Source organism: Talpa occidentalis, unplaced genomic scaffold (assembly GCF_014898055.3).
Source record: "Talpa occidentalis isolate TD23 unplaced genomic scaffold, MPIMG_talOcc4v2.1 talOcc4.3, whole genome shotgun sequence".
In the NCBI taxonomy this organism is placed as follows: domain Eukaryota; kingdom Metazoa; phylum Chordata; class Mammalia; order Eulipotyphla; family Talpidae; genus Talpa; species Talpa occidentalis.
This window is the reverse complement of record NW_023603184.1, coordinates 146211806-146221842: the sequence shown is the minus strand read 5'-3', so window position 1 is coordinate 146221842 and position 10037 is coordinate 146211806. Positions and strand designations below refer to the sequence as shown.

General features: G+C 50.7%; 1 long non-coding RNA gene across 1 annotated transcript; it reads right to left on the bottom strand.

The window, feature by feature from the left end:
* Window positions 1-3848: 3848 nt before the first annotated feature.
* On the bottom strand, window positions 3849-5963 carry LOC119254876 (uncharacterized). Its single transcript, XR_005127400.2, has 3 exons — window positions 5925-5963; window positions 5387-5555; window positions 3849-4003 (listed from the first exon to the last, which is right to left on the bottom strand). It is a non-coding gene; the product is annotated as an uncharacterized LOC119254876 (long non-coding RNA).
* Between the last annotated feature and the right edge of the window lie 4074 nt (window positions 5964-10037).

Genomic DNA, 10037 nt, shown 5'->3' with positions numbered 1-10037 from the left:
TGCTCCCCTCAGCAGTGTGTTTCAGTCAGTCTGCCTGTTCTGCTCCCCACTCTGTCTCTGGTGAATGCTCTCACCCCTGCACCTCTGGCCTGTACCCCTGCTCTTGGATGCATAAAGTAAATCTCTGAAAAATAAAATAAAATAAAAATGCAAAGAAGAGGGGTTAATAAGAACCAATAGCTTGAGTTCAATCAAAAAGTGATCTGGCTATGGATTGGAGGGAATATGAGTTTGGAGAGATATGGACAGGGTGGAGGCATTTGAAAGGAAGAATTAAGAGAGACAGGTGACAGAATGGGCATATTAACTGAGGAGACGGCACAGTCAGAGTGGAACAATTAAGGGTGTGTTTTAGAAGTAGAGAACACTGAGGATGAAGATGCTAGCTTTAGAACTAAAGCTGATGTGCTCAATTTGGAAGTGTTGAGCTTGAATGTCTTGAACAAGAGCATCTATCAATAAGTGGAAAAAGTTGGGACTTTCAGACCCTTGGCCAGAGTCTTTGCTCTGAGTGGATGAGCTGGAAGCTCAGAGGGCAGGGCTGGTCTAGGGAAGGATGTAGAGAAACCATGAGATTGTGGAGGGTGACTGAAGCCATGAGAGTGGATAATCTGCCGGGTGAGGTCTCTTGTCATCGGGGTGAGTGAAGTAGGCCACCTTAGTTCCTGGGGACACCCTGAAAATTCCTGGCTATGGTGAAACCTGCACCCCCCTCGCCCCCACCACGTGCAAAAGTGGCATTTGTCTTGTGATCATCTCAGACTCCACCACGGTCCATCCCATCTCCCTCCCAGGTACACTGGCCACTCTCTCTACCTTGATCCTTTTAACTTCCTCTACAGAGTTCTCTTTACGCCACATCTTCACTTCCAGCTTATTACCCCCGCATGTACGTCATGCCCACGTATGTTTCTGAGCTCCTGTGGCTGATCTTGTTTACTGAAGTAATCCTCTTTCCAGCCCCTTCTTTTCTGGCTTCTCTTTGCTTCTAGTCTGCTTCTTCCAAGCTGATCTTGATCTTTTGGCTGTTTTTACCATCTTTACTTTCATCATCTATATTCAGTTTCACCTCACAGGCTACTGAGTTCATCCCCCCAATGCTGGCTCTTGTGACACCAACCAAATTGTTGACACTATTACTTTGGCCAGTTCCCTGTGGACACTCCCCTGCAGACTTGCTAGTCAGTCATGGACTTGCCTACCGTGTTTCAAGTACAATGCTGAAAGGTATCTTGAAAATCATCACTCTTCCTCACAAAAGTTCCAATCTGGTGATCTTGAGTTTCTACGCCCACTTAGAAAAACTTCAGACTTCCCCAGGTATCTTTGCCACCGGGGAGGCGCCTAGTTTCTTGATGATTTTTAGATCAATCTCTCTATATTTCTAATATATTTCTGTAACATCTGACTAACAGTGGTGACTATATATCTAAATATATCTGTGTATACACACACACTTCTGTGTGTCTCTATATTTACACACACACACGGGTTGTCAGAAAAGTCATGAGATATATACATATATATCTTTCTGTTTTTCAAGCAAAATGTGTCATGACTTTTCCAACATTGCCATTTCACAAGTCATTCACCTCTGCTGTTTCTCCTGCAGGGAGACCTGGGAGATCCTGAGTTGAAGATGGGGAACCTGCTACCTCCCCACACAACCTGCTACCCTCTTGAACTGTTGGCAAATCCAGAAATAACCTCTTGTGTCTGAGCCACAGACACTTTCTGGAGCTCCCTTCAGCGCAGTCTGCCTAGGCCAAGACACACGAGAACACACGCTTTACAAACCCACGCATACTTGCACTTTGCTTTGAGCGGGAGGAATGCAGGGGCTACGCAGCACCGTTCTCTCGTCAAGAACAAGTAGTATTTTTGCTTGTTCTTGGGTGGGTTCCTGGTGTGGTTCCTAAATAGGTGTTTTCCTAATATTCTGTGTCTAAAAGTAGGAAGGAAAACAAAACACTTTGTGCACTAAAGAGCTACAGATCATAGGCTGCAGGGTGGTTGAGGAAACAACCAGTTTGCTAGCCAATGGGAGCTTTAAATTTACACAGGAAATAGCACAGAACCCAGGAAGCTAGGATTGTCTCTCCCCTGATCTCCATGCAACGTTGCAGGAGCTGCAGGACTGCTTTTTTCTCTGCTAGGGCAAGTCCCCCCCTACCAACCCCTTAAATTTGGTGTAAAGGAAAAGCAAGATATTGTTTGCAAAGGTCCTTTGAAAAACCAATGACTTGCTGAAGAACTCTGCCAAGAACAATATGGCAGTTTTCAGAACACTTGATCTCAAGTCTTGATTTCTGTAGACACGAGCCAGCGGATGAGTTCTTTTGCAAAGATACAGAATTTGTGACCAGAGGATGGTAAGATGTACCAGTAAAGGAATATTTAGCTTTTTCTCTGTAGAAATCACTGTCTAAATGCAAAATTTTATATTTAGAGCAACTAGTTTCAAAACAAACTCATTGCTTTGTTAGCCTATTTCTACAATATAAGCGATATTTGGGTGCATATGTAGATTAATAATAGCCCATCAAAAATACAGAGAGAATACCAATTATGAATTCCTAACTTTCCGCATTTCCCTGAAATTTCAAGTAAAATAAATGCACAGAACAGATTCCAGGATAAACCAGACCCTTGTAGCGATCGAGTTCACAATAAGATGCCTCAGGTAACAGCAGCCCTTAATTCTGACCCTGCATTCCAGCCCCACTGCCCCTCTCTTACCAGGCCCCCTTTTCTGCGCTGAGGTGGAGGGTTCTGGCAGCTCCTCTCCATCTCTGGAGTCATCACTGCTGATCCCTGCACAGAGAAGTAAAACCCTTTAGGGTCTGGGATGGGGGCCAAGGACCCACATAGCAGGGATCCCCGCCATGGATACACTGGGAAGACCCACTTCGTTCCACCAATTTCTACCCCCCTCACTTGATCTCCACCTTCTACCCTCACCCTACCTCAGCTGTGCAAACTCACACAAATAACAATAGACCCCTAAGCTGATTCTTTCTCCTCTGAAAAATGGGGACGCAACACCAACAACATGAAGTTTCTGAGAACATTCAATGACATGTCGTCAGTATCACCATGTGGGATATTCTGAATGACCAGCAAATTCAATCATGATGATGAATGCCATAAAGGCATCATTTAATTTTGAATAGCTCAACAGCATTAATAAGAGCGATTAAGACTTGTGACAGGGGCCGCTAGCTGCTAATGTGCCAACGGGTTTACTGGGAGGCCTGTCTGATGTTTGGAGAGTGCTCCAGGCCTGCTGTCCAGGGGCCCTGGGTGCACAGTAGGGTGGGGGTTGGGGAGTGGTGCAGGCCCTAGCAGCCATAGTTCTGCAGCAGGTAGCGCACCCCCAACCCCACCGCGCCACAAGGAATGGTCACCACCGCCCTCCATTGGCCACAGCTGGACATGACATCAAAGCAGGGCAGCAAGACCAGGCAGAAACCTGAGAAGCCAGCACCTGGGCAAAGCCTCCAAGCCAGAGCCAGCGGGCAGGCAGCGCATTTAAGGAGATGGGCTCTGCCGCCACCCAGGCAACAAGAGGAAGGCCTGTGACTGAGAAATTAGTACAGAGATGGAGGATTCTGAGCCATTAGTAAGACAAAGCAAAAGCCCCAACCTCCTCCACCCTTCACCTCAGCACATTCTGTGAAGCCACGTAGCATAAACTTTGAGAAGGTCAGCATGAGTGTGTGTTTGTTAACTGCTGTGTGCCCCCTGCACAGCTGTGTGTGTGGCATGTGGTAAGAGCTCATAGACACTTGTCAAAAAAATATTGGCCCTGGACACCAAAAGGTAGAGAATAAATCTAGTTACCATTTTCAAAAACATAGCGTAAGTCTGGGTACTCCTTCATGTTGTTCTCGCTGAACAATGCTTCTAGAAATCTCCCATCAGCTTTCTTCTCCAGTTCATGGAGGACATTGTACACCACTCTTTGTACAGGAACCAGGTTTCTACACGATTCTTGACAATCCTAAAAAATACAAATGGAGAAAATATAAACACACACTTTTACCTTACAGAAGAGTTCCAGAAAATGATTTTGTGTTAATGTATTCCTGCTCTCCGCGTAGGTATCTTCTCATGGAAAGGTATAGAACCTCTGTCTATTTGGTTACTAGATGAAACAAGGAAATCCTTCCTTCTTAAAAATATCCATTTGTGAATCTGATCTCTCCACCCTCATATGCATTTCACGTAAGAAGAGATTTTGAGGAATAAAAGTGGGTTCACACTTAACACAATCGTGTGGCCCTTAAAGAACCTGGCAAATGGTTTCAGGCAGAGGCTCAGCAGGGGATAAGTTCTGTTGACAGGACCACCCTGCCCATTCTCCATTACTGACTTGACTTGACGGGCTCCAGGAAGCCTGGTGATGGTTCTTTCCTTGTGTGAACTTGGCCATGAAAAAGCTTGTGCATCGGGCAGAGAGGAGACTTGCATGTCTTGCCAAAGACGTCTTTTGTTGACATTAACCCAGATGCCAAGACTTCTAGCTCCAGTGCTATTGACCCTGTTATAGGACAGAGCCAGGGGCAGCCCAAACCCCGCAAACCTGCCTATTCTAAATGGGTTCTGCCATCCGCCGCATCAACACAAAACACTTGAGACTAATGGGAAGGAACTTTAATAAAACTAGGAAACAATACAGGAAAGGCAAAGAGTCTAGTTTCTAAATGAAGCACCCAAAGATACCTATCTCCTCATGGGTAAAACTCCATCCAAATGGGATCGGCCCAGAACAAGGCCCCAAAGCCTGCCACAAGTCTAAAGCATCTTCCAGTGGGGACCCACAGAAAAGGGTCAGAAACAACCAGACAAGCCCGGAAGGAAAAGAGCAAAATCAACATCCAGATAAAAGCTGCCATTGTCACCTCCCCACGGGTCTCACCCACATCTGTGTCACCCAGTCCACGACCAAAAGACAAGCACAGTTTCTTCACGTGTCTCTAGGCTCCATGCGCCTCCTCCAGGTCTCCTGGCTCCATCCTGCTTCTTCCTTCCTCAGTCTCTTCTGCAGCTTCTCCTCTCCCTGCTCAGCTCCACCCTTCCTTGGGTGGGGCAGGGAAGCTGGGACCTCCCCCTTTCCTGGGGACCACCCTGTTACAGAACCAACTCCAGCGGGCACCACTGCCCCAGTTCCTCTGGTTAGAGCAGGGCTGTCTCTGGACATGCCTCCTTCTCCTCTGCCTTTTATCTTAGAGAAACACTTGGAACAACAATATTTGACAAGGTCCCCCATCCGTAGGAGACTCCTCAGTTTCCTAGCTGTGCCCTGACTTTTGGATTTAGGATAGCAAGGCATAAGCTATGTGGGGGCCAGTGAGACAGATCGTGACATAAAAACTTCACTTACTTCATACAGGTTGTCGCTGATGAACCCCCAGTCATGGAGGGTTTCAAGGAGAGGAAATGTCTTTCTTTGGGCATCTTTTTGGCAAATCCCCAGTTTATGTCTTTTAAAGTGACTGAATAGAAGGTGACAGAAAATCCTTTGATCTGTGTCCTGGTCTTCGGTGGACATCCTAGGGAGGAAGGGTAACATGAATAAATGCCAAAAAGATTCTGGGTGGCCTGTGAAGGCTATAAGGGTATGTATGTAAAGGATAGGCTGTGAAGAGCCAATATATCTGAAACAAAAATGGTTTTGGGTAGAAGCTAGTATAAATGGATTGAAGCAGAAAAGGAAGATATGATTGAAGAAAACTCGAAGACTAGGAGGACTTCAGCACAAGACTCAGAAAGTCCAGTCTCTCCTGATCTAAGCTAGATTCCCACGCATCCAGTAGAGATTCCCACGCATCCAGTATATTTTTTTAAATTTTGAATTACTACAAAATGGATTTGAAATAAACAGAGGAATGAAAAACAATGGGATGGAAGTAAAATCTAACCTGGAGACGGTTTCATTCTAAAACAAGATCAGCTGGACTCAGGCTAGCAGCTCTCCCGCTGCTGTTGAAAAGACCCGGAGTGCTGGCTGCATGGTCCACGCCTGCCTTTCAGCACATGGCCAGTGGGGGATCTTGTCCCGACGCCCCGAGCCAAGGTTTCGTTGAGTGTCTGCAGGAGACACCCCAGAGCAGCAGCCTGGCCAGAGGGAAAAGGCAAGGTCCAGAGGGACAGACTGACCTGGTGCTGAGGTCTCTGCTCTCTTCGGCCAGCGTCCCGCCCTGCCCCTGCTTGGTCCAGCAGCCGGGCTCTGTCCTTTCAGTCTCACCAGCCTGGGGGAGGAGGCTGACTGGCTGGCCCCACCCTGAGCAAGAAGCTCAGGAACCCATTTCCCAGAGAAGCCCCGCCCAAGTGGGGAACAGAGAAGTGAAAGTAATTCCAGTGCCCTGCACATTGCCACATTTCCTCTGTCCTCCCCCAGCTCTGAGGGCGGGGGTGGGGGTGGGGGGGGGGGGTGGGTGGGTGGGGGGCGGGCAGTGTCAGGAATGGGGCCACAGGAAGGGAGCCCGGGGAGGGAGTCAGGGCCTGGAGGGTCAGGGGAGGACCCCAGGGAAGAGCCCCAGCCCCCAGGAATCTGCTTCTCTGTGCAAAGCCCCCAAAGCATCTCTGTGCACCCATCTGTCCTCAGCCTCTTCTGCCCCGTAGGAGGGGGACCTCCAAGCTCACCCTTCCCTGAGCTGAGAGGGCTGCAGGGGGTGGGAAGAGGGAAAGATCAGTGCTTCTGCCGGGCCCAGGCAGGGGGAGCCCGGGGCCAGGCTGGAGAGAAGCCAGCACCCCCCAGTGTGGCTGGGGAGGAGGTGCTTAGGCTTCTGGAAGTCCCTCAGAGGTAAATGCAGCTCAAGGTGGGGTGGCGCAGCGGTTGAGCGCTGGGTTGCGAAGCTGCCCGCGGCCTCTGCAGCGCCGGTTCGATCCCCGGCTGCTCCCCGGCCACCTGAGGAGGGTCCCCCATCCGCCCGCTGCTCCCCTCAGTAGTGTACTTCGGTCCTTCTGCCTGCTCTGGCTCTGGTGAATTCTCTCACCCTCCAGGTCTTCTGACTGTACACAGTGCATGTATAAACAAACAAACAAATAAATAAATAAACATGCCTCAAAAAAAAAAAAAAAAAAGCAGCTCAAGGTGGTGGGGGCAGAGGTGGAGCCAAGCTGGGGAGCCTTTAAGGTGCCTTTAAGTGGAGGCTGCTTTGTGCCTGCAGCCTGAGGTGAGGCTGGAGGGAACAGAGGAGCTTCCAGGAAGCCCGGAGGGAAAGAGGGAGGAGGTGGAAGTGACCCCAGAGGAGCCAGACATGAAAGGGGGGGGGACCCCAGGGCATGTCTCACCCTCAGAGCTGCTCCGTCCTTGGAATTTTCATTCAGGGTCTGAGGATCCTTCCAGGAAGGGCAAGGAGAGGCCGGAAGATGGACATGGGCGCCAAAGTAAATGGCCTTTGCAAGGGCCTGGGCCGGGGCTTCTCCCCTTCTGCTCTCTCTCTCCTCCGGCGGCCTGGTGGGGACAGGCTGCTGGACTGATGAGGGGCTGACGGGGTCCCTGGGGTGGCTCTGGCTCCCTCCCACCGGCTCTCTTGCCCCCTTCATGTTTCTCCCTCCCTTGTATGTCCCATTTGGGGTTCAGCTTTAGGGACCCCCTCACTGCCACACATCTAAGCCACATGCCCAAATCCAGCTTTTTTCCAGAAAGGAAGCTGGGATGTTGATCTCCAGCTGCAGCGCCATCAAGCACAGGGCAGATTCTCTGTGATGCGGGCGCCGGGTAAAGGAGAGTCCTGAGCCCTCGCAGGCTTCTCCAGGCCTCTGTTGAGGCTTTCACACCATCTGCAGAGCGTCAACCAGGCCCAGGGCAGGCAGGGGCCCCTGGCCAGTCCTCACTCTTTCTGGGTTCTCTGCGTTCTCTTGTGGCCCCTGTTTCTCTGCTACCGCTGTGTCTCTGCGACGCCGCCCTGATAAGCCCGGCCTCCCAGCCCAGGGGTGCCCACTTACCCACTTACCCACGCCCTACACCAGGTGTCCGCCGCCAGGCACACGTGAAAGCCACAGGTGTGGATCTTACAGGCCAATGGCGGGAGGGTGGAAAATCCTAACAATTTCCATTCACCCTGCACTACCTGTCTCACATTTTTGTAGATTTCTGTTGGTTTTGTAACGGGGGTCCCCAGGAAAGGGGGAGGTTCCAGGTTCCCTGCCCCACCCAAGGGAGGGTGGAGCTGAGCAGGGGGAGAAGAAGCTGCAGAAGAGACTGAGGAAGGAAGGAGCAGGATGAAGCCAGAAGGAGACCTGGAGGAGGTGCATGGAGCCAAGGGACACGTGAAGAAGCTGCGCTTGCATTTTGGTCGTGGACTGGGTGACACAGATGTGGGTGAGACCCGTGGGGAGGTGACCATGGCAGCTTTTATCTTGATGTTGATTTTGCTCTTTTCCTTCCGGGCTTGTCTGGTTGTTTCTGACCCTTTTCTGGGGGTCCCCACTGGAAGGTGCTTTAGACTTGTGGCAGGCTTTGGGGCCTTGCTCTGGGCCAATCCCATGTGGGTGGACTTTTACCCACGAGGGGACGGGTCACTTTGGGTGCTTGATTAAGAAACTAGATTCTCTGCCTTTCCTGTATTGTTTCCTAGTTGTATTAAAGTTCCTTCCCAGTGAAGTCTCATGTTTTGTGTTGATGCAGCGGATGGCAGAACCCATTTAGAATAGGCAGGTTTGCGGGTGTAAAGGCAGGACTGGACACTGAGCAGGTTTTCTGATCCAGCAGACCGGGTAAAGGAGGAGTCAGAGTCCTCAGTGGCTTTTTTGCAGGTCTTTTATTGGGGTTCACCAGGCATATGGCAGGCAGGAGTGCGGGCTGGGAGGCTGGCAGGCCTCCCAGCCCCCAGCAAATCCTCACTCTATCTGGGCTCTCTGGCGTTCTCTGCTTCTGCTTCTTTGCTTCTCTTCAGCTTCTTTCTCAGCTTCTGCTGGCGTCCTGCTGACGCCGCCCTTAAAAGCCCAGTCTCAGCCCAGGTGAATCCCATCTACCTATGCCCACACTCTACTCCAGGTGCCCGCCATCAGGCATGCATTCAGGACCACAAGGATCCATCATCTATCCTGATGGCGGGAGGGCAGAAAAGCCTGACATTTTCTTTACCCTACAGTCCACCCCCTCAGGGTTTTCTGCCATATAATCTACATATATACAATTTAGCAAACAAACAATGCAGCCATGGCCCACAAAAGCAAATACATCACAATATAACAAAATACAACAGAACACAAATAGTCCAGGCAGGGCCCCAACCTAGTGCAAAAGACAATTATTGGTACCAGCAGATGAACCACCAAATCTGCTGCCAAAGGCGCTGCTCATGCGAGGGAGGGGAACTATTCACGGCATCTACTATATCACACCAGGAGCCGTCAGGCTTCCTGGCCTTCTCTGGCTGTAGTCTCGGCTACAAGGCACACACCGCATCCACCCCCAGGATGCACTCGCTCTGGGATTGGCAATTCTATTCTGTTGGGGGTAATCGCCAACCCTCAGGGTTTCTGTCTGCAGTCGCTCCAACACTCGGCCTTCATGGCCACCCATGCGACTCGCAGACCCCTGCACTCAGGCCAACCCACGGCACAAGCACTTGGGTCGGGGGATCCAAACTCTGCATTCGGCTTGGGCTCCACCCCAAGCCACGTTCCCCACCCGTCCCCCAAGGACGGGTTCCTCAGCTCCTCACCCTCACTCAAGAATGAGCAGGGCATCACCCACAGGTGATTTGACGAGACTCCCAGGGCTTCAGCATACCCAGGCTGCTTAACAGCCGCTCAGGGCTTCTCAACTTAGCATCAGCACCAGCTTTTGCCTTCTTAGTTGGCTTTTCTCCTCCACCTGGCCACTGGGCATCCACAGGCTGCTTTTGGCCATCAAGGCCCACTGGCCACCCCTAGATTCCCATCTCCTGGGGTTTACAAACGAAACCGTTCCATCCCCAGGGTCCCAAAACATATCAACCTGCAAGGTCCTCCGCCTTCTGGGGGATTGTCAGTCCAAGTTCATCAGTCCGAGTCCATCAGTCCATTAGGCCAAGTTCGTT